The sequence below is a fragment of the Artibeus jamaicensis genome, unplaced genomic scaffold, assembly GCF_021234435.1.
Source record: "Artibeus jamaicensis isolate MK-2021 breed Jamaican fruit bat unplaced genomic scaffold, CSHL_Jam_final contig_3174, whole genome shotgun sequence".
In the NCBI taxonomy this organism is placed as follows: domain Eukaryota; kingdom Metazoa; phylum Chordata; class Mammalia; order Chiroptera; family Phyllostomidae; genus Artibeus; species Artibeus jamaicensis.
This window is the reverse complement of record NW_026521738.1, coordinates 6,792,640-6,814,628: the sequence shown is the minus strand read 5'-3', so window position 1 is coordinate 6,814,628 and position 21,989 is coordinate 6,792,640. Positions and strand designations below refer to the sequence as shown.

The 21,989-nt window shown below is 40.7% G+C and overlaps 1 long non-coding RNA gene across 2 annotated transcripts; it reads left to right on the top strand.

The window, feature by feature from the left end:
* Nucleotides 1-243: 243 nt before the first annotated feature.
* On the top strand, nucleotides 244-7,083 carry LOC119035087 (uncharacterized). Of its 2 annotated transcripts, XR_008391189.1 has the most exons (4): nucleotides 244-558; nucleotides 3,893-3,947; nucleotides 4,044-4,105; nucleotides 5,176-7,083. It is a non-coding gene; the product is annotated as an uncharacterized LOC119035087 (long non-coding RNA). The 2 variants fall into 2 exon arrangements; XR_008391188.1 differs by lacking the exon at nucleotides 244-558 and having other exon boundaries at nucleotides 3,752-3,947.
* The last annotated feature ends 14,906 nt before the right edge of the window (nucleotides 7,084-21,989 follow it).

Here is a 21,989-nt window from a genome sequence, read left to right as displayed (position 1 = left end):
ATTTTAAATATCTTCATTTAAAAAACGTATGTTTATTTTCCCTCCTGGGATCACTAACGTGTGTCTCGACAGGGAAAGCCGGGACATGCTACATTCTTAAAAATTATCTGTTAAAAGGATCACATTCCAAGACAGGTTTGAGGATTTTTATTACTCAGATAACCTCTTAATTATGTCACTGCCTTCCACTTGTTAATCAGGGACATTCAACATGGTTAAGCCGAGGGGCCACCTTAAGAAGACTCCGCGATCATTAAGAATTAGAAACTCATTTTATGGCCATCACCCTGTTATTGCGTGTGTGATTTTAGCACTGCTGAAAATTTATTTACTGGCTTTAAATACAAAACACCTACGAAAAGGTCTAGATGCTTACAACGATGTTAATTACTTCAAACTGTGCAGCTCATGAAAAGCTCTAAGGGACAGATAATTTTGCTTTTCCTGTCTCCCCTTCTCCCTCCCCCGCCTCTCACACCATTCCTCTTTGAACTGATTTTAGGTTTCTCCTGCAGCCACCAGCACCTAGGACACCCAGGGACTCTTTCGGGGAGCAAGGTGTAAGTGGAGTAAATAAAACCATGTTTTACTGTTGCTTTATCAACCCTCCTAGGTAGTTTTCCTGCCAGCCAACCTGCGCTGTTAGGACCCATAAAATTATGCAATAGTGACTTCTTTGGAGGCTCTCTAATCAGATAATGGCCAGTGTTAGGAGGAAAGGGCCCAAGGCAATGGTGCTGGCACTTAACACGGGGGTTGGTCATTACTTGTCTGGTAGAGACCAATAAACAGCTGATTACTATCCTATAAGGACCCAATATTTTACATTTATCCTAGATATTTTTTTTGTCTTTTCCACTTCTTATAGCAGCAAGTATTTGTCAAGAAGATCTATGAGGAATAACCTCACAGGCCCTTTAAAAATAAGAATCTTCCTAGAATGAAATGATGCATTTTTGTGAAATGGTGAGAATGATTTTGGTTTTTATAAGAGCAAAGGTTTGATCACTTTAAAGTCCTTTTTTTTTTTTTCAGATGTGGACACTTCCGGACATTATCCCCCACTTTCCTGTCCCCTTCTCTTCTCTATGACAGGTTCACAGGCTGCAGCCAAGGGGCGTTAAAATGCAAATATTTATATTTGAGCTCTGGCTCTAACAGAGTCATTTTGCTTCCTCTGTTCGCCTGTGATAATTGATGCTTCATACCTGGAACTATGTTTCCTTTATCTCTTTACACATGGATGTGATATGTACATACAAGGTAATTTATGGAAAGGAACTGGCCATTTGAAATAATAATCCCAAATTTGACCATATATGTGTGTGTGTGTATGTATATAGTTTAATACATGTATATGTATGTACATACTTTTTAAAGTATATATATTGTATATATATACACACATACTTTTTTAAACCTTAAAGAGTCAGAGATGCAGGGTTCTACTTTTAAAGAAAACTTGATTGCAACCCAGGAAATTTGTCCATGTTTAAAGTCATATTGCATCTGAATGCCTGCATGGGTCAAAAAAAAAAGAAAAAGAGGGATAAAAAGAAGGCAGGAGAGAAAATGGTGTGAATTTTACATGTGCTTTAAACAAATGTATTCAACCACATGTTTAGACTTCTCCTTACAATTTTATTACCTTTCTCTTTATGCCTGAATATAATGTCTAATAGCTCATAGCAAAGCGCAAAATCGCGAGCCCTGGGAGGAATCTGTCCTTCCCTGGGACCCTCGTGTTGGAACAGGCAGATGTGTACCCGAGGAACTGGCCCCCAATTTCACAGCCTCATACAAAGCCAGGCGATTCTTGAGCCAAACAAACAAAGGGGGTGTAAGCGATTTCATTTATTTTGATAATCCTCCTCCTGCACAGGAGCACTTTGCTGTCTTTGTCAAAGTGAATGACAACAATTTGGCCAACTCTCTCTGAGCCGCGCTCAACAGTGACAGGCAAATTATCAGAGGCCCTGCACTTCTTATTATCAGAGGAGAAGCCATCAGGGGGACGCGTGGAGGATACCTCTCCCTTGTCACTATTTGTCAGTGGGACAAGGGCCACTGCTATGGGTAGCTGACAGGTAATTTCAACAATAACAATTACTCCTATTACTGGTGTCATAAACAATTCACCCAAGGCATGGCAATAGCAAAGCTTTATAATTCAATGCCACATAAATAAATGCCAGCAGGTAACAAGTAATTTAGCTCCAATCAAGCTTTCACCCCAGAATTAATATTGTTATTGCAAGAAAATGGAAAATTGAAAAAATTCAATATGTTAATGAATTAAGAGAGGTTCAAGGGTTAGACAAGAGGGGCTGAGAAAGGGAAACCAGAATGATTACGGTGTCTCTCGCAGTGCCATCCTGGGCCCCACATGGCACGGTGACCCCTCTCAGCGAGGCAGGGGCACGGGCGGGGGCTGCTGCCCGAGACGTCAGACCTGGCAAACATGTGACACGGCCTTTAAAAAGCCACCTCCCTCCAATTTCTGAAGAATATAAGTAGAAATACGAGAATGTGTATGTAATGGAGCGTTTCACTGGCTTTTTCTTCACCTGAAATATTTCATATGAAACAGAGACATGAGTATCAAAGGAACATTTCCAGCTGTTTAAGAAAAACGCATCAGCACCTGCTTCCTTTACATTCAGTCTCATGATACAATTATGTTAGTGAGCCCGTTTCTTATCTGCGGTGAAGGTAAAGCCGAAAATCCCTCTTTGCTCTCCAGCTGCTCTCACCTTTTCGAAGTGGGCTGGAGGGTGGAGCCCACTCCTCCTCGGCCAAACTTCCTGGTTGCACGAATTTGCAATTTCAGTATTTGTCCAGGGAGACAGGGTGCCATCACAGGGACAACAGTAAAAGAATTTGAAAATCTCTAATTAGGAGAACTCAGAGCAATTAACGCATGTCAAATTTCACTTCGTCAAGTGCCACTCTGATTTTCCCTCTAAAAATTAATGGATTTTTTTCCCTTTTGGTGTGTGTGTGTGTGTGAGTGTGTGTATGTCCCCTTAAGGCAATGTTGATTCAAATCTGCTCAAGATGCAGTGTTGCACAGCTAAGCATCTCCTTGATTACAATCCGCCACACTTCTAACTGCGCTCATTCTCACTGCCACGGATACTTTGTCAACAGTCAAATTACACCACGCTGATAACAATGCATAATGGTGCTTCTGCTCCGAGGCCCCTGGCAGGGGATGGAGTTCATAATGTGTGATGTTTTCTCTTCAGCTGTGTCTAAAGGAAGTTGGTATCCCCAGGTCACTGGTCAGACATTAATTTTTTTGAGATTAATTTGTTAATTTCAAGAAAAAGAATGAAAGAGTGGCATATGACGATGCCTCCTTGGGGAAAAAATCAGAGGAAGAATGAGGGATTGAGAATATCTGTGGCCAAAGTTTTGCTTAAACACTTTGTTAAGAGACATTTTCAAGAGCACTGTTCTTGGTTAAATACCAGATTTTTTTTCCTTCTTTACTTATGGCCTATAAACATTGGAAGCCTCTCTTGAACAGACAGTATTTAGATTGTGAGAGAAGTTTGTTTAACTGCCATATTTGCCAGAATCCTCAAAACATCACAGGACACAGAAGATAAATGACTTTTTTTTTAAGGTCAGGATTGTATAATCCAGATAAATGTTCATTGATTTTAACTATTTTTTATCCTTGCTGCTTGTTGAAGATGGGTGAGCCTCAGTTATCAGCACATGTGGGAAACATTTCTCACTGGAAAAATGAAAGAAATGCAGTGATTAGAAGACAATTTTACATTCAGTCTTTTTAGATTTTTCAGATTTTATGTTACTAAAACCTGATCAGATCGGGAACTAAAATGGGGAAATTGAACAAAATGCTAAATGTATTTCTTTGCAGATCCTTCAAGGGGTGGAGAGCTTCAAATGGGTTGACGTCCTGGGCTTCTCGTCATGTAAGTCTATTTTTGGTTACATGTTTTCTTTAATTGTATTTATTCTGTAAATAACCTAGACTCATGGAATATACACTTCATCTTTTAAATTCACAGGCTGAATTCAGCTTTTCATTTTCCAAGAACAAACACGAAAATCTAAAACTTGGCATTTTGAGGTTTGTATTTCCAAATATTAAAAACCCCTTCCTTCCCTGATGGCCCCACCCTGGTTCTTAAGTGGTCTATTTCAGACAAAAGAAAATAACATCCCCCTTTTCAAGTAGCAAATGTTAGATTCTGCCAAGGCCAACTGGGGACTCACTGGAAGTTTTGCAATTAGATTCATACAAATTGAATTATTCTCATGCCCCCAAACATTGTTCTTTGAACTCTATAAATATAACAATGCTGGGTTTAGAGTTTCATAAGTCTTGTTTACAAATAAAGGTATTGTGATAAAAGCCAAGCCCTGTGTACTTCGGAAAAACAAAGCCCTGGAACAATCTCATATTAAAACATTACCAAAAGATTGCAGAGGGAAATTTAAAGGGAGAAAACTTGATTATATAATGCAATCCAGCAGTAATCAATTTTACCTTCAATATCTTGCTTTTGTTTTCAAAATGCTAAATAAACAATACATAATGCATCCCTCATCAGCCAAACCATGGAGGCTCTGTGCTCAAATAACAGGAAACATATTCAATTTTCCTAACAGAAGACAGTTCATTAAGCTGTGCCACATCAAATAAAACTTTAATTTCTCTAGCATCAGAGTCGCAATGAAAGCAATTGAAGAAGATGAGCCATATGGTACTTCTATCAGCAAACACATATTGCTCATTCCCCCAAAGTTTTCTAATTCTGCTCCCCAGACCTGTGTAATATAGATAATGTGCTTCGAGAGCAGCAACCATGAGCTATCTAGTGTACACTTCTAATACTGTATTTAATGGGAAATAATGAATCATAAAAGCCTAGAGAAGACGGCTTTTGCTAACCTAAATCTCAGCTGTAATTTCATTGTTCTGTGCCTAAGATGCTGTTTGCCCTTTTCAAACAACAGCAGTTGAACATAATTATGCTGCTTCAAACCTGGGCTTGAAAAAGCATTCCTAATATAACCAAGTTTCGATTAACTCCTGAAATTCTGAATTTAATGACGCGCCGATGCAGACACTGGGATAACCCAGCACGTGTCATTTTAAACCCCAAATAAGCATTTTCTCCTTCTTCTCTTTGGCAGGGCTGCTCCATGCATTTATGTTCCCTCCTCCACCCCCTTCTGCACCCCCACCCCGTCATGCAACAGGAGTGGCATTAAAAATGAGGAGATTTTCTTGTTATTAGCAAATTTGACATTTGCCTGATGAAATGCACATAAAATGTGAAAGCTACACCGTATTCAGAAGAAATGTCTTCACTCCAATCCAAGCTAGCAAGATGAAATAATTTAGATAAAGGAAATGCAGAGGTCCCCGTACATCTCTACTGCAGAATGCCTGGATGGTATTATCGATGAAAGAGCCAAATATTGTTGGGCTTTTACAGTGATGGTATTTTGACACATGTGCAGTGTATAGTGCTTCCTCTCTCACCTTAACTCCTTTGATTGTGAATCTAAACATAACGCATAGGTTCGAATGCAGCAATTTTTGTGTCATTGGTCCAGCCTCTTTCTGGCAAGATCTTGGGGCTGGCGCTTAATTCCCTTTTAGGAATTGTTAAACAATTTCAAAAGTGTTCCTCCCCCCACAAGCAGGTTGATTATTTTAGTTTTCCCATTTTTAAAGCTCATCAAATCCATACTTTACCAAAACGATGCTAATTTTAAGACATCATCGAAAACACTCCACAGATACATACTGAAAACATTTTAATGGTTTTGTTTGTTTGGGGATATGAACCAAGGACAATTAAATTAAAAAGAGACTTTTAAAAGTTAGAGATTGGCTTTTCAAAGCTTATTAAAACCAGCGTGTTACATGTCTGTCTCTGAATTAGCTCTCCACACACTCGATTGCCACCATTAAAACTAGTTGTTTGGGTGCTGTTCTCTGTGCTGGTTCAGACCCTTTCTCAAAGCCGGTTCTTACTAGTTATTAACTTGAAGCCTCTTTTCATTGAAATTAAAAAAAAAATCAGCCTAGCCCATGAAAGAAACAGTCACCAAAACATGAACTAGCACAGCGAGACAGCAACATTAAACCATGAAAAGACCAACAGGTAAAATAACCCCGGTAACATCTAAAACACACTCGGGGAAAAAAATCACAACAACAACACAGAAGCAGTCCATTGATTATATTTCATGAATGCCTGAAAACAAATGTTTAAACAGTTTTCCGAAACAGCGCAGAAAACCGGGGCATGCTCCACTGGCTGCGGTGACAATAGTCTATTGCAATGTAAAACACGCTGGAGGATAAAAAGGTGCTTTTTGTTACCATTTTATCAAAGCTGTTCATCTTCGAGCTGCAGGCAGCATTTTGCTGGAATTGCAGATATTTCTCTGTCCAGGCTCCTTTGTTTGTGCATCTCATTTGCATATATTTATCTCCAGCTGAGGGTGCTTTCTGCTCATTAAGGCCTCCCTTCACATTATTTCATAAGCCAGCTGCTAAGAGGGATTTCACCTGTGGTGAGTGAGAAAAGAGGGGTGAAAAACTAAATTCTTCATAAAAAAGGAAATCTTCTGAGTCTCTTCCCCTATAAATGGGCACCATTTGTGTTAAACAGCCTCTTGTCATGATAGATGCCTCCAGAGGTCAGGGGTTAAAGTTGATTTGAAGGTCAGCAGTAAAACAACAGACAAACCAGACGCCAAACTGGTTCCTTAGCTGTCGGTGGGAGCTGTGGTACAAACAGGTCTTGAACCTTTTTCAACCTCTAATAAAACAGGGGATGAATCTGAAGTGGATCAACCAGGCCCCTGAGGCAGCGGCACAGAAAAACACAAATAATATCAATATCAGGCAGCCACGGGAAACAATGGGACATTTCTCCCTGCTACATGCGTGCTGCTATTGTTTCAAGGGCTGGGGAATTAATTCCACTTATTTATTTAAGGCGTGTCAACTCACTGCCTAAACCTGTTTCAGTGTCAAGATGAATAAAACTTTTATGGCTCATAAAATAGAGCCATTCATCTCAATGTTCTTTGTGGTGCGTGGTGTTTTTTTTTTTTTTTCTGGCACACTGAGATAGGCCTCTGGTCCTACATGGTTACATCTGAACCCACTGTGGCTACAGTCCACACCATATTAGAGAAAAAAATGATTTCATTGGCAAATGGATGGCAACAGAAATGGCACAGAAAAGCATTTTAGCTGTGATGTAAGAGTCCCAAAATTCCTCCTAAATGCTCCTCGTGCAGTTGCATCTGTTTTGAGCATGCATTATTTACAAAGCGGAAGTTTTGTTATTTTAGAGAAAAGTTCAACACAGAGAGCAATAAAAAATTCGTTTTTTTCTAGAATGTTATCTATATGGATTATGTTAGTAATGCAACCTCGATAGGGCAGCCCTTTTCCAGCCGTCATTTTTTGCCCAAGGTTTTCCTACTGCATAGTCAGCTCGCACCCATGTGATAATCAAATGTCTTCTTTATCTCTACTGATTTGAATTTTATGTTTAATGTTAAACATAAAATGCCAAATATAGAGGGAAAAGAAAATACATTGAAATGCATTTTGTATTATAAAGTTTTTCAAAGTTCAGAACTAATTTTACTTTTGATTCCCAACTAATGATTTTAATAGCAATGTAATACTAATAACAATGACTATATTTTTATATGAAGTGCCACATACAGTGCGAAGCACATGACTTTTCTCTTGCGATTATTAGTGATACTTCAACCCAAGCCACATAGACCCATGCAAAATGGAATGTAATAATAACACTCTTCATTATTTAGGAAATACCTTAGTTAAAACAAAAAGTTCCCATCAAACAAATGTCATTATAGCAGGTGGTTTAACAGGTAACTTCATGGACACATCATTGCCTTATATTGAGCTAAAAGAAACAATTCGATGTTATTTTGGGATCTCTCCAGTCACCACTAACATCATGCACATTGTGGCTCTTTGCTCTATCACCATGTAAATTGATTTGTGGATGATTCCCTTACTATAGAATCTCAGTTGCTTTGCTTTTGAGCTCTACAATGAATAGTGTAGCTTCTGCTCATGATGCTAGATTATTTCTAATTTAGTCAGTTGGTAGGTCAGAGCTTTTCCCATGAACTCAAGTAGTTTCTTTGACATCAACGCAAACAGAAGTTGTGCTTCTGCATTTTGCTCGAGCACACAGATGCAGCCCCGAGGAGAGGAGTTCGGTTTATGGGTGCCAAGCACTGCTCAAGACTTAATTGCTCTTCATGTTCCATTTGAACTGCTGCGTGCACCAATCTCTTTGCCTAGGGGTGGCCCATTTACCAAGCAGCCCTGGTTAAAAATGGAATTGCTTTCAAGTGGGCCACCAGGCCCTGAGAAAAATACTTCAACTCAAAATTGATTGGGATTTAGTAATCTGTGGCAGCATGTTCTCATCTACGCATGGAGCAGGAGATTTTTTTCTTCTACAGCCATTACAGTTTAAAAAATGCAAGTAGTCTTGCTTCACGCAAGGAGCTCAACTGGAGGTTGGAGATGTTTTCCACCTTATTAAATGTTGTTTATACCCTCATCTTTGGAAACCCTCTGCCTTCCCAAAGCATTTTATGGCTCCCTCTGCATCTGACTTACAATTTTCTTCGAAACCTTCCACGTTAAACCTAACCTCGTTCTCACCCCCAAACCTAGAACCTCTAAGCAACTAGACAAAAGTAAAAACACAGTTTGCTCCCTGCCAAGTCTGCACCCATGTCTCTCATTTTTCTTCTACTCTAATCTAATCGCTGATTCCTAAGCTTGGCCAAATAGTTAAAAATGTTAAGTGCTAGCAAAGCCTTTTACCTCCCCCTCATATCTGTCTCTGTTTATGGAATGGGCCCGGTTTCCTCCTCTTCTCCTTCAGCCTGGGGTCTTCAGGTCAGAACACTGTAAATACACACAGCCCTGGCAGATCCATAAATCTGAGCAAAGGGCAGGCTTATATATTCAGATAAGCACAGTGGGGCAGGGGCTGGGAAGGACAGAGAACCGGCAGAATATGACACTTCGCAGCCGTGTTCAGAGGAGAGAAGAAAAAAGGCCAGGGACCGTTAGTGGGGAGGGGAAAAGATTTTTGTCTTGAAACATCCCTCCTAATTTCTAAGGGATGAGGAGGTTGGCACTGCTTCCTCTTTTTTAAAAGAATTTTTATTTTTTTACCTGTTCCACATTGCTTATACTCACATCCTTGCTGAACATACGGTCTTGGAGGCAGTCAGATTAAACCCTAAATTTCATTTATTTGCAATGTCCTTTTTCACTCTTAAGTGTATCTGTTTGTGTTTTGAACTTGGTTTATGTGGGGTATGTGTGTGTGTGTGTGATGTGAATTGGAGTCATTTTACCAGGAATTCTTCTGTACTGTAATTTTTCAAAGCCAAAGTCTTTGATTAAATAACCATGTTATTAGTCACCAGATTGAATCCAAGAAAAATATGTCTGAAGGAGTTAGGAATGACAAAGTGATAAATAAAGGGTTACATATCCTTCAGCGTTCAAGGCTTCTACAGTGTTCCTGAGTCAGTCTTTTCTGTAGGGTTTTTGGAAACCAAAATTGCCTGTGACTTCTCAAGACCATCCCATCTGGGGAGATGTGCCCCCTGTGAACACAGCTATTGTCCCAATGAAAGGGCTGAGCGAGGTGGCTGTGGCTGAGGACACACTTCTTGTCACTCCTCTGCCTTAATTATTCTTTCCATGTGACCAGTTACACCTCAGAGTTGCCTTAGCCATTGAAGATGCAGGAAAATGTGGCACTAGATTTATTTTTATCCAATATTTTACATTTTATTACATGCACATATACATAATTTTTCTTTATGTTTTTCTTTTGGTTAATAGAAAACTTTTTTTAATGCTAATTCGTGTTTCTCAAAAGATTTCCTTTTTTGGGGTTGGGAACTTAGTGGAAATTCCATGTAGGTAAGAGAATTTCATGAGAAAATTGACAAGAGAGTACCTGGGCAGGCAGCCCAGAGCATTTTCTACACGGTAGCTTCTCCTTGCACAAATCCTTTAGGCAGTAATAGTAAGAATAATTATGACCGTTTAGTGAGCACTTACTTTTGGAAAGCGATGTGCTAGGTGCTTCAGGTATATTTTAATTAAAGTCCTTACAACAACGTGGCCAATAAAGTATTATGGTCTCCATTTATAAGTGAAGAACTCTGGTTTGGAAAGTGAAAAAACTTATCCCACAACATACACCCAAGTCCGGAATTCGAACGTGCCTCTGGCCCCCTGAGTTGCCTCTCACGGCCTCAGACTCTGTCTTCAGGAGGAGGGTCTTGGGTGGAAGGTGTCTCTTTAGTGGTGACATGTCTGGGTCAATTTTTCCAGCCCACACCACCTCTAATGAAGACTACCTGGTCTTGGCATTGTTAACAGATCCCTGGTGTCTTGGGCCAGCTCCCACAGACCTTTGGACCCCATGTCTGAGACTGAACTTCACCCGATCTGCTTCTGCCTTACGGTCCGTGCACTGATTCCTCGGAGCCCTCTCCAGTCCTCCTGTAGCGGAAGCTGTAGGCTTTCTCACCGCCTCCCTCTCTGCTGTTTCACTTCCCGTGAGCCAGCCCGGCAGTGTCGTGACAAGTGCAGGGGGCATCACAGTCCCACTGCTGGGTTTGAATCTTGGCTCCCCTGTTTATGAGCCATGTGATGTGGGACAAATTATTCCTCTGTGCCTTGATTTTCTCACCTATACATGGGGTCTAAAGGACCACTTATTCTATAAGGTAGCCTACTTCAGATTTTTGGTTTTGCTTGAATGAACTGTTACAATAGGCTTCAGGCTGGTTTCTCTGTAGCCAGGACCTTCCTCCTGCCACTCAGCCTTCCTGGCTTCCCCAGAGCTATCGTTATGTAATAATAAACATGACGCTCTCTTGCTTAAAAATCTGTAAGACTTCATATTACCCTCAAATATACCTATTCAGTAAGGCAAAGTCCTCATAATCTCCTGCCAACTGGCCTTTTTGTGGTCATTTTCCATAATGGCCTCCTAAACAATTTGAACACTGGCAGCAAAAAAAAATTACACATATGATATTTTTTCATGCCTCTAGACTTTTGCCCCCGTGGTGCCTTTACCATGAATGCACTTTCTTTCTGCTTCCATCTAGTGAAGCGCACTTATCTTGCATGGCTCAGTACAAAGGTCACCTATTTTTTAGGGCACCATAAACTGAGTGGGTCACCTCTAGATGCATCCCTCTGCTTTAGAACCTAACATATGACATGGTCATTATCTGCACTGTATTTGTCTCCCATCAGGCCGTGGACTGCTGCGGGCAGAGGCATGTACGTTTCAACCGGATATCTTTTGTTCCAGAGTCTCACATATGGTGGGGGCCTCTAGATTCCGATTAATGTGTAAAATATCATTATCACTCCTAATCAAATGTCTGTAATGCTGTTAACTAGTTAGGTTAACGCTTGTTAGGTTAAGATGATAAAAGACAGTGAACTTGTAGCAAAATTAAATTAAAAACCCAGGTGCAATTATATTGTTCTTACTGTCTCCAGGATTAAGCCACAACGCTTTTCCTAGTATTCAATACATGTCACACGTTACACCTTTCTGACACCTTAAGAAAATGTGCTAATGGAAATTCTTCAGAACATCAGTAAGGTTTCTGTATTTGCTATAATGTTTCATTAGAAAAGGAGCCAGTTTCTTCCTTATCTGCCCTTGTGCTAAGCATGAGAAGCAGTTTCTCAGAGATTAGCAGCACAGGTTCTGAAGCCGAGGCGCCCGGGCTGAAGTTTTGGCGCTGCCACCTGCAAGCTGCCTGTGTGCACACCTCTCTCCAGGCCTGTTCTCTCACCTGTAATGTGGGCATCACGGTGACATGCACCACTGAGGGCAGTGGTGAGGATCCAGTGCGTTATTAGAGAGCATCTAAGGACTTAGATGCGTGCCCGGCCGAGAGTAGCTGCTCGATGACTGTGCCATGTGCTTCCTGTTTACAAGAGGACCTGGAGTCCTGGTACAAAGGCGGGAGGTGTTTCCTCGTCGGGGAGCAGTGGAGAGAGATGGAAGAACCTCGAAGGTGTGCGGGTCGTTTAGTGATCGTTCCAACACTTAAGCAGTTTGGCATTTTGTTTCATCATTTTACAGATGGAGCTAAATCGTGGGGGCAAACCCTAGGTCTAACCTGGCATGTAGGAGGGTTGGCTCCAGAGTCGTCCTGTCGGGGTCCCATTCCCAGTGCCATGGTGTGCTGGTTGTGTGACTTTGGGCGAGTGCTTTCATTTCTGTAAGTTTAGATTTTCTCATCTGGCAAAGGACAAAAAAACCAGCATTTCTACTTTCTTCCTTTTGTGAGAGTTAAATGAAACAGTCTCTGTCACATAGTGAGTGCTTATGTGTTAAATGCAGTTCTCTTGTTGAAAGTATTATTGAAACATTACTTTATGATATCTTTTTATTTGCTTTTTTTAATGAAACACAATATATCATATCTATAGAAGAGTATAAAGACATTTACGCAGATTTTAGAAAATAAGGTGAGCACCTGTATACTCATGACTACCGATTTTAAAAAAATGTTGCCATTTCCTCAGAGTCCTCTGCCTGCCTCTCTGGGCACACCTGCCCCTCCCCAGAAGGCACTGCCCTCCTGGACTTTGGATCATCATATGCTTTCTTCACTTCATGTTTCAGTTCTTATAAATGCACCACTTAACAGCGTGTTATTTGGTTTTATCTTTTAGGAATTTTATGTGAATGGGATTGTTATTTATCTATTGTCTATCTATCTATCTATCTATCTATCTATCTATCTATCTATCTATCTATCATCTATCTCCTTCCTTCCTTCCTTCCTTCCTTCCTTCCTTCCTTCCTTCCTTCCTTCCTTGGCCTTGCTTTTTGCTTTCAACAGGTGCAACTGGATTGATGTGTATTGTTCTAGTTCATTCAGTTTCACTGCTCTGTAGCATTTTATTATTTCAGCATACCTCAATGTATTTTGAGGTTATTTTTTCTAATGGTCATCTGGATCATCATTGATTGGTTGCTATAACAAACACTGCTGTGTGGAACATTCTCGCACCTGTGTCATTCTTGTACATGTACACATGAAAGACTGGAAGACTTTTTAACAAGTGAAACCAAGGAGTGGCGTTGCTCAGTTCTAGAATGTGCACATATTCTAGTTCACTAGTAATGCCAAGCTCTTTACTAAGTAGCACCACGTGAAAGAAGTTCGACAGATTATTATACACTAACTTTGGGTCCTCACAAAAATTACTCAGTGGGGTTGTCAGTCCCTCAGATTTCATGGTTTCAATATAAAATTCAAATGGTAACCTTCTCTTGGCCTTTACACTCTCTTCTCACATTTCCAGTGTGGCCCTTCCCCACACTGTACTGAGGAGGGGCTGCGGGACGAAGAGAATGTGGTGCACATGACAGTACGATGAAGTCACAAAGGTCCTGGGGCTCTGTTTGCAGCAACCTCTTTCTTTCTTCTTTTTTGAGTTTAGCAAGTTTACTTAATTGAATAGCTAGATCCAGCAATGAATTCTATTTTAGATTACATTTAAAATTTTTTTATTTTAATTGTTGTTCAAGTACAGTTTTCTGTCTTTTACTCCCATCCCAGCCCACCCACCCAGCCCTCCTCCCTCCCTCCTGTTTCCACCTAGTTTTCATCCAAGTGTCTTTTATACTTGTTCCTGTAAACCCTTCCCCTTTTCCCCTGAAATTCCCTCCCCTCACCCCTCTGGACACTGTCAGCCTGTTCTCTATTTCAGTGTCTTTGGTTATATTTTGCTTGTTTGATTGTTTTGTTGTTTAGGTTCCCTCTAAAGGTGAGATCATACCTCCCTCTTTCTGTCTCTTTTGGACCTCTCACTCTGGGGGAAGCAGCTGCCGTGTGCTGAGCAGCTCTATGGAGACTCCCACAAGGTGAGGAGGACAGACCCCTAGCCCATGGCCAGTAAGCTTCTGTGGCTTGCCAGCAGCTATTTAAGTGATCTTAGAATGGAGTTTTCCAGCCCCTCAGGTCTTGAGTTGCTTGTAGTTTGATACCTCGACTACATAACCTCATGGGAAACCTTGACTCAGAATTGGCTAGTTAAGCCGCAGCTGGATAGCTGACCCACAGAACTGTAAGAGATGGTAAAATGATTGTCTTAAGCTAAATTTTGGGGTAATATGTTATGGAGCAGAGATAAATAATACACATACAAATTTCATTAAAGAGACAAAAAGTCTATGTTACTTTAAGAATTTTTGAAATAAAATAGAACATTTAAAAAAGTGAATTTGGAAATAGGTAACATAAGAGGTAGATGCACTAGGAAATCTTGGTGTTACTTAATTGGTCCTGTAAAAAATCACCATAAAGATGGGAAACAAATGATAACTCGTGATTCATATAACCTACAGAAACATGTGCCTACTGTCTTCGAATTTATTATTTGCACTTGATGTATTCTTATTAGAGTCCTTTAGAAGTAAGTTATTCTTAATGTAAAACATTGATTATAGCATCATATAAAAATAGCAGAAACCATCTAAATACACAGAAATAAAAGAATAGTTAAATAAGTAATATATCCACTCAACAGACTATTATTTTTTTTTAAGAAAAGCAATGACATACTCTTGACATGGTGCTCCGCGAAAAGACGAGATACATTGCGTGACCAGCATGAAACCAAACGTGGACTCCGAGGGGAAAGTGGACAATCTCAGTTGGGTATTATGAGATTTTGCTTTTCTTCGTTAAACATTTTCTAGAGTCCATAAGTTCTCTCTAATAGATGTCTTATTACATTCATTTTTCAGAAAGTGCTTTTACCGCCTAAAAATAATTTTTGATATATTTTTAGTACTACGAATGGATAAGGACCACACACTTTTACCTTCAATTGAAAAAAAATCTATTACATAGACCTCAGCAACAGGGCATCTGTAAAGGTTCTGGTGGCTGATTCAGGTTAACTTCCTTCTACAGCATCTTGCTAATTCTGTTGATTTCATTTATACATGTGTGAAATCCATTCCTTTTTTTGTTGACATCAGAGATTCTGAGGGAATCAGAGGATGGATTCCTGGAATCTCCAAAGTTTCACATGAATACAGTTTATATTCTTCAGTTTCTACTCATGAAGTTGAGAGGAGGAAGAATGAGGTAGATGAGATCTCATGGAGGGGCCCTGTGGAGGTGAGAGTTGCTTAAGACCTTTCTAGATTGGGAGGGGCATTTATCCAAGGCAGCAAATGGTGGCACGATTGAAAGAAGAGACTAATTACGCTGCACGGAGTCTAGAGTTGTTCCTTAAAAATTATAAGAGAATTTTTAGGGTGCTTTCTGTGATAAAGAATGCTTTATAACAGAATAGGCATGAATACTTATTTTTGATATCAGCAAAAAAACTCTTAAAACTTTGTATTTGAATAGACTATAAGTATATTTTGTTTTTTAAAAAACAAGTAAAAATATTTTGCCCATTCAATTAAACATGGAAAAGACCTTGAAATAGAGAATATTTTCTTTAAAAGGACCAAAGTCTTATCAAACCAGGAGAGCCGCTTCCACATTGTGGTGTATATCTTCTGAGATTTATAGTCTTTTTGTACATTTCCACTGCATCTTGTGCTTCTACTTTTCACGCTTTATGGCGACTGTGACTTTTCTTCTAGATGGTTGGCTTTGCGGGTAGACTGGCTGTGTCTCTCTAACTTACCGCCTTTCCCTCAGTCCTTGAGAACATGGTGGGTACTTAAACATTTGGGGAATGACTAAGTTGTTTGGACAATACAAAGGGAAATAACCAAGACCCATGAGAAGTAACTGAAGCTTCGAGATTAAGAAGAAAACATCATGGCTTCTAGCTTTATTTGAACCATCTAATATTGGATCACATTTTCTTGGCAAAACCAGAAACTGTTTTAGTTTTATCATGTACAAAACACTGGCCAAAAATATTTCAGGCAACAGGAAAAAAATGTTGCCAGTTATGGCAAGCACTGGGAATTTGTAATTTGGTGACTTCATAAAGATCTAATCATTCCAACATCACTTTTCTAAGCATTATTTTATTAAGCACTCCATTTATAGGGAATCTTGTAGCCAGAATTTATTGTTTGTTTAGATGTTTCCAGTGCCCTCATCACTGAGGTCCCTGGTTGCATGTGTAGAAGATTAAGAGATACAATAAACCAAAAAGAATAGACCAAGCAACACATACTAAATCTAGGCCAAACTAAATAAATATGTCTATTTCTAAGTGCTGGAGTTCAACAAGAACAAAAACAAATTCTTACATATAAAATAAGTAAAATTTCCACGAGAAACATACTTCAACTTTAATTTGTTCTGAGTCTGTCCAAGTTAAGCAGTTGTTTAAGCCATCAGCCAGTAGTCATCATTATTTTCTATCTTCCAATTATATTTTGAAAATACTATGGACCACAAGTAAGCACTAGCAAGAAGTTAAAAGTAAAATTTCCTGAGGTGTGAATTAAGGACAAAGCATATGTTTCCAATGCAGAACAAATGATTCTAAAATCCTGTTTGAATCTGCTATTAATAAAATCAACAAGAATGAAACACAGCTAAACGCAATTCCTCCTAATGTCTGATTAAAAGCCAAATCCCCTGGATTCAATGATGGTGGATAAATTGCTCAATCTCTTTGTGCCTCCTTTTCCTCACTCATAATGTGGGGACAGCAATAGTACCCACCTCCTTGGGTTGCTGTGAGGATCCCTCGAGTTTATGAGTGATAAATTCTGGGAACAACGATCAGCACAAAGGTGCAATCTAACTTTAACCGGTAAGAGTTAAACAGCAAAACAAAACGCTGGCCTATTGCTATACATGGGCTCCTCTTTTTCTTTTTCTTGACAAGAGAATACCTTTGTCTGTCTCAACAGTGTCAGTCTTTCACACTCAACTCTTATCTCAGATTCCTCCTTTCGAACAAGAATGTTTCCCTTGCTTGTCTGTGGGCGGAATCTGATCTCTTTTTAGTTAGAATGTTATAATACGTGAGTGCCAAAAAATGGCTCAAGGCTCATTCCTTTGAATATTAGTGTCTTTGTATTTCCTGACATTCTAGAATTAACCACAGCACTTGAGAAGACCTTTAGACATCTACAGGAAAATACAAGCAAACTCTTAACGTGCTTCTCTTAAAATAAACCTCTTTAAAATTTTTCCCAGAGTACAGAGGATTGAGTACCTTGTATTGCTATTGTTTTAAAATGGAAACTAAAAGAAAAATTCTCTGTGTCATGATCCATGTTGACAGGACTGTGCATAAGGAAAGTGAATGTAATTTTTTGCCTGGGAGAGCTGAAGTGAGAAACCCTTTGCTCGATTTGCTGCGTGTTGCCATCTCCTCCGTGGCAAAGGTTTGTAGTGGACAGCAGTGTCCAGGCACTGGAGAGGCCCACACGCCGGCGTCCCACCCGCTGTGGCGGACTCCATTACTGGGAGCAGTTGCTTCAGTTCCCAAGCCTCAGCGGCGCTGGCTACGTTACTTCAGCTATACAATCATGCCTGCGTTCAAGCAGGGACCTGGTCTAGGCGCCAGTGTGAGGTCCAGCTGGACTCTTAGGTCCCTGATTCAGCTCACTCATTTCGCTGGGAGAGCGCCGCCCCCTCTCAGGCCAGTTTTAATACCTTTAGTTTCTTTCCAGCACACCAACAAAGAAATCTCCTGCCATGGAGTTTCTTCTGGGTGTATTTGCCTTCATATATGGGTCTGGAAAGCCTGTGGAAAAAGAGCATTTCTGCCCTCCCACCAAGGCTGTAGTAATCTTCCTAAATGCCATTTGGATCATGACACTTCCCTAAATAACAATCTTTCCCCTGCTCACCCTCATGAATGGGGAACATACAACATTTGTTCCCTCATGACTGCTCATGGTGGGCCCCCGGGGTCCACTGCTCTGCAGGACCCGGCACTCCTGCCCTAACAAGCTGGACACTTCCCCTTGGTTGCTGTCGTTGCTCTTTCCCGTGCTTTGTTTTTGGGAGGATTACTTTCTCTTTCTCTGCTTGGTAAACCCTTCTATTTCTATACATTCAACTTGCCTGCTGGGAAGCCCGTCCTGATGCCCTCAGGGGGACTAGGTGGCCCTCCTCTGTACCCATCTGAGCCTCACAGTTTCCCACCTCAGCACTGGCCCTGCCACGTTTTGCGTTTCATGGTCATGTTGCCCATGGGTCTGGAAGCTTCTGAGGACAGCAAGTGGGGCTCTCATTTTGGCAATTCCTTCACCAGTCTCCAAGTCTGTGGATCCAGCATTAACAGACATTTCCTGAATAACTAAATAAAGTCTAAATTTGACAAAATCTCCTATATGAAAATTGGGGACACCATAAACCTCGAGATTATTATTAGGTTTATAACTAGTAGGGAACTGTTCCCCCCAAATTCGGAGAGGACAGGCACCAATCAGAGAACAATGCAGGATGGTTTGTAAGCACTAGAAAGGGTAGCATCTTAAATAGTTTAAATACAGTTGACTGACAGCCCTTGTCAGTGGTGCTATAGAAAATACGCTTAAATGGCTGGCTGCTAGGGATACTTCTAACTTTTTTGAGCACAGTGACATTTTCTTATGCTTCTGTTAAATAATTATTATAGTGTAACTTTTTTTACATTTTAGTATTTGTGAGATTCTTTCATGTCTATTAATTTATTGGCCTTCCCATATTGCCTAGCATACAATTAGGCAATTATGAATTGAGTTAACAGTGTAATAATGGCAAATGAAGAGCCAAATTTTGACTTTAAATTAATCTGTATTTCTCTATTTTCTTCAAAATGCTTTGTCCCTATGCATTTCTTTTTAAAGTATTAATTTTGTATGACCAGCATATTTGCAATGTTCTATTATTACTTGGTTATTTAATTATAAATTAAAATGCATAACTCACAGGATTTTTGACCAGAACTAAGCAAGAAATTAAAATACAAATGAGAATATAACCTAATTTGTAAATAACATTTCTTCAAAGTCAATTTTCTCATTTTCATAAGAAACACAATTGGAAGTAGAAATCTGTTAAATTCATCCAAAAGAATAAAAGAGTTACTGAAATGTCGAAAGTACTGCTTCTTTAAGTGTTAATGAACACCAGCTTTATCATTTCTAAAGAAGAGGATTTTGTTTTTAGTTTTTCTCTTCCAGTAAAAAATTTTACTGCCCCCTGCCTGGCAAAGGGACATAGGCTTGAACCTGAGACCAGAGAGCATGTAAATAGCTGGTGTGGAAATTTTGAGACAATTCTGTCCCATCTCCCTGGAGTGCTCTCCCCTCTTCCCCTTGAGTTATCCTGTCAACAAGCTCAGTTTTGCCTCCATGTCATGCCCAGCTGTGCCACTCTGCACAGAACGGAGGGGACTTTGTGAAGCCCTGGCACCAGTGCCCTGTGCAGATCAGCTTGCAGGGCAGAGAATAAGAACCTGAGCAGAACATGTCCTGGGAAGGCAGAGACTGAGGGTATCAACAAGCTTTGTTGTTGATAGTTCATGTTACAGGTGATGCTAGCAAACTCCCGCAGAGCACAGAGGTGACAGACGTCATCTTTTTTGGAAGAAGGGGTGTTTGGCCATGCAGCATTCCAAAGCATGGAATTGTGGTACAGAACCAAGATGCCTCCAGACAGCTTACAGCAAAGGTTTATCCAAGTGTGGTCCCTGGACTCCCATCGAAGCACCAATGTCACTTGGGAATTTGTCATCAGTGCACGTCCTCAGGCCCCACCAAAGACCGACTGAATTAGAATTTCTAGAGATGGGGCCCCAAAATCGGTCTAACAAGCCTTCAGGGGATTCTGATGCACATTCTAGTTTGACAACTCCTAGTTTATAGCACTTTGGCTCCTCACAAACCCAGATGCATGAACATTTGGGGGTTTTGAAATAAGATGAAAATCACATTTTCATGGAGTATTTCCTTGGTAAAGAAGGCTCTGTCATATCTCAAAACACAGAGAATGGGTGTGTGCCTATGTGGTGTTTGGGAATAGAAGTGACAAGCAGAAGGCCCAGTTCAGAGCTCTCTGGGCTCCTGATGGTAGTAAACCAGGAAATGGGCAGAGGCAAGTACCCAGGACTGTCTCTTTTCATCACTTCATAGACCCGCGTTCCTGGAAGTCTTCACTCTGGATCTCAGGGCTTCATAGGACAAGGATGGGCCAGCTGAGGTCTTGGCGCAGTGTGGCCTTTGGATGTTGAGGCTGAGGGCAAGATGGGCAGCCTGCCCCTGCTTGGCTGGGTCTGGAGCACGGGGTCCTCCTGCCCCCTCCTGTCAGGGAAAACCAGGCTGGGTGTGGAGGTCTGAGTAGCAGTCTCAGTCCCACGTCTATTGAGCTGGGACGAGTCCCATCCTCTCTGGGCGATCTGTGGGAAGGTTGCTCAGATGCATGGCCATTTGGGGGAAGGGAGCCGGGATGGGCCTCCTCACTCCCCTTCACTTCCTGTTGTGCACTGAGGACTTCAAAAGGAGCTATCTTTCCACCAAGGAGCTGCTCTCCCAGAAAAAAAGTTCATAAAGTAAGTGATTTCTATGTGCACTTCCAGCTCCAATAGTCAGCAGGTAGGCCTTGGCTCAGCGTGCTGACTTTGAAGCCCTGTGGTGACAGATTTTATATGTTGTTTCAAAGGGCTGGAGCCTGCCTCTGAAGATTTGTTTTCTGGTGGTGGGTTTAGCAACTCTTTTTTCCCCCTCCCTAATCTATTTTCTTTTACAAAGAACAAATGCCCCCAAGTACAATTTGCTCTGAGATTACTAGACTCTCAACTTAAACATTACCAAAAGCTATAATTTAGAAATTCTCTTTATCTACCCCAAGCTAATAGTTTTGCATGTCCTTATATTGTTTTCATCTGTTTCCTCAAGTCCCCTCTTCTTCGGTTATTGTCTCTGGAATATGTACGGGCTTGTTTAATTTTAGTGCTGAGTTTGGGATATGGAAAAGATTACTTTTAATTATATTATTTATTGAAATGTAATTTTTCTATGTGGACCTTCTGTGCTACAGAAGCAGTGCTCTTTTGTGAGGATGTTGCTGAAGGTTGTGAAGATGAGAATCCTGAATGAAATAACAGGATCTGAATCGAAAGCAACCCAGGAATGACCTAGCCTTCAGTGTCTCCAGACCAACTTCTTAAAAGACTCTTCAACCTGAAACATTTGCCCTGGCCAGGTAGCCAACCAGTTCAGTGGTGTTTTTCTCCAACTCAGTGGAACCCATTAGGCACCTTCTAAAATAATCACCACAGGGCCTGACACAGATTTCCCTCCCAGGCATATTATGCATATTGAGTCAGGTTGAGTTGATGGGGCATTTTTCCTTCTTTTGGCTTGGTGATTATAGTCCTGTCTCTTAAACCCCACCAGGTCAAACCACAGCCCTAATGACTTTTTAAAAAGATATAATGCCAACAGAGAATAGAAAAACAAATCATTGGTCAATGCCAAAAAGAAACATATTCCATCTCAGCGAATTTCTCATTTGTCAATGAAATGATCAACCTCAACTGTCTCCATATTTCATCCAGCAGTTGGGAGCTGGAAGTCCGTAGTTTTCGATGCTGTCATATGGCCCAGACACCAAATGCTGCATCGGCAGGAGAGCAGGACTGGTTATGTGATTTGTGGGCTCAGAGACACATGAACATGTGAGGGCCCATGATAAACAATTATTAAGGATTTCAAGATGGCGACAGCAGAGCATTAAGTCAAGCAGAGGCTCCACAGAGCTTGGTGCCCTAATTACACAGTCACACGTTGTGTGGCCCTGGTTCAAAGAGAGACCCAGTTCAGGAGGAGGAAACGTCAATTTTCTTCCTTTCTTCAGCCCAAGTCATTTAGGTTTGTCTCAGGGGTTTGCACTCAATTCTCCCACCTTAAATACCTGCCTCT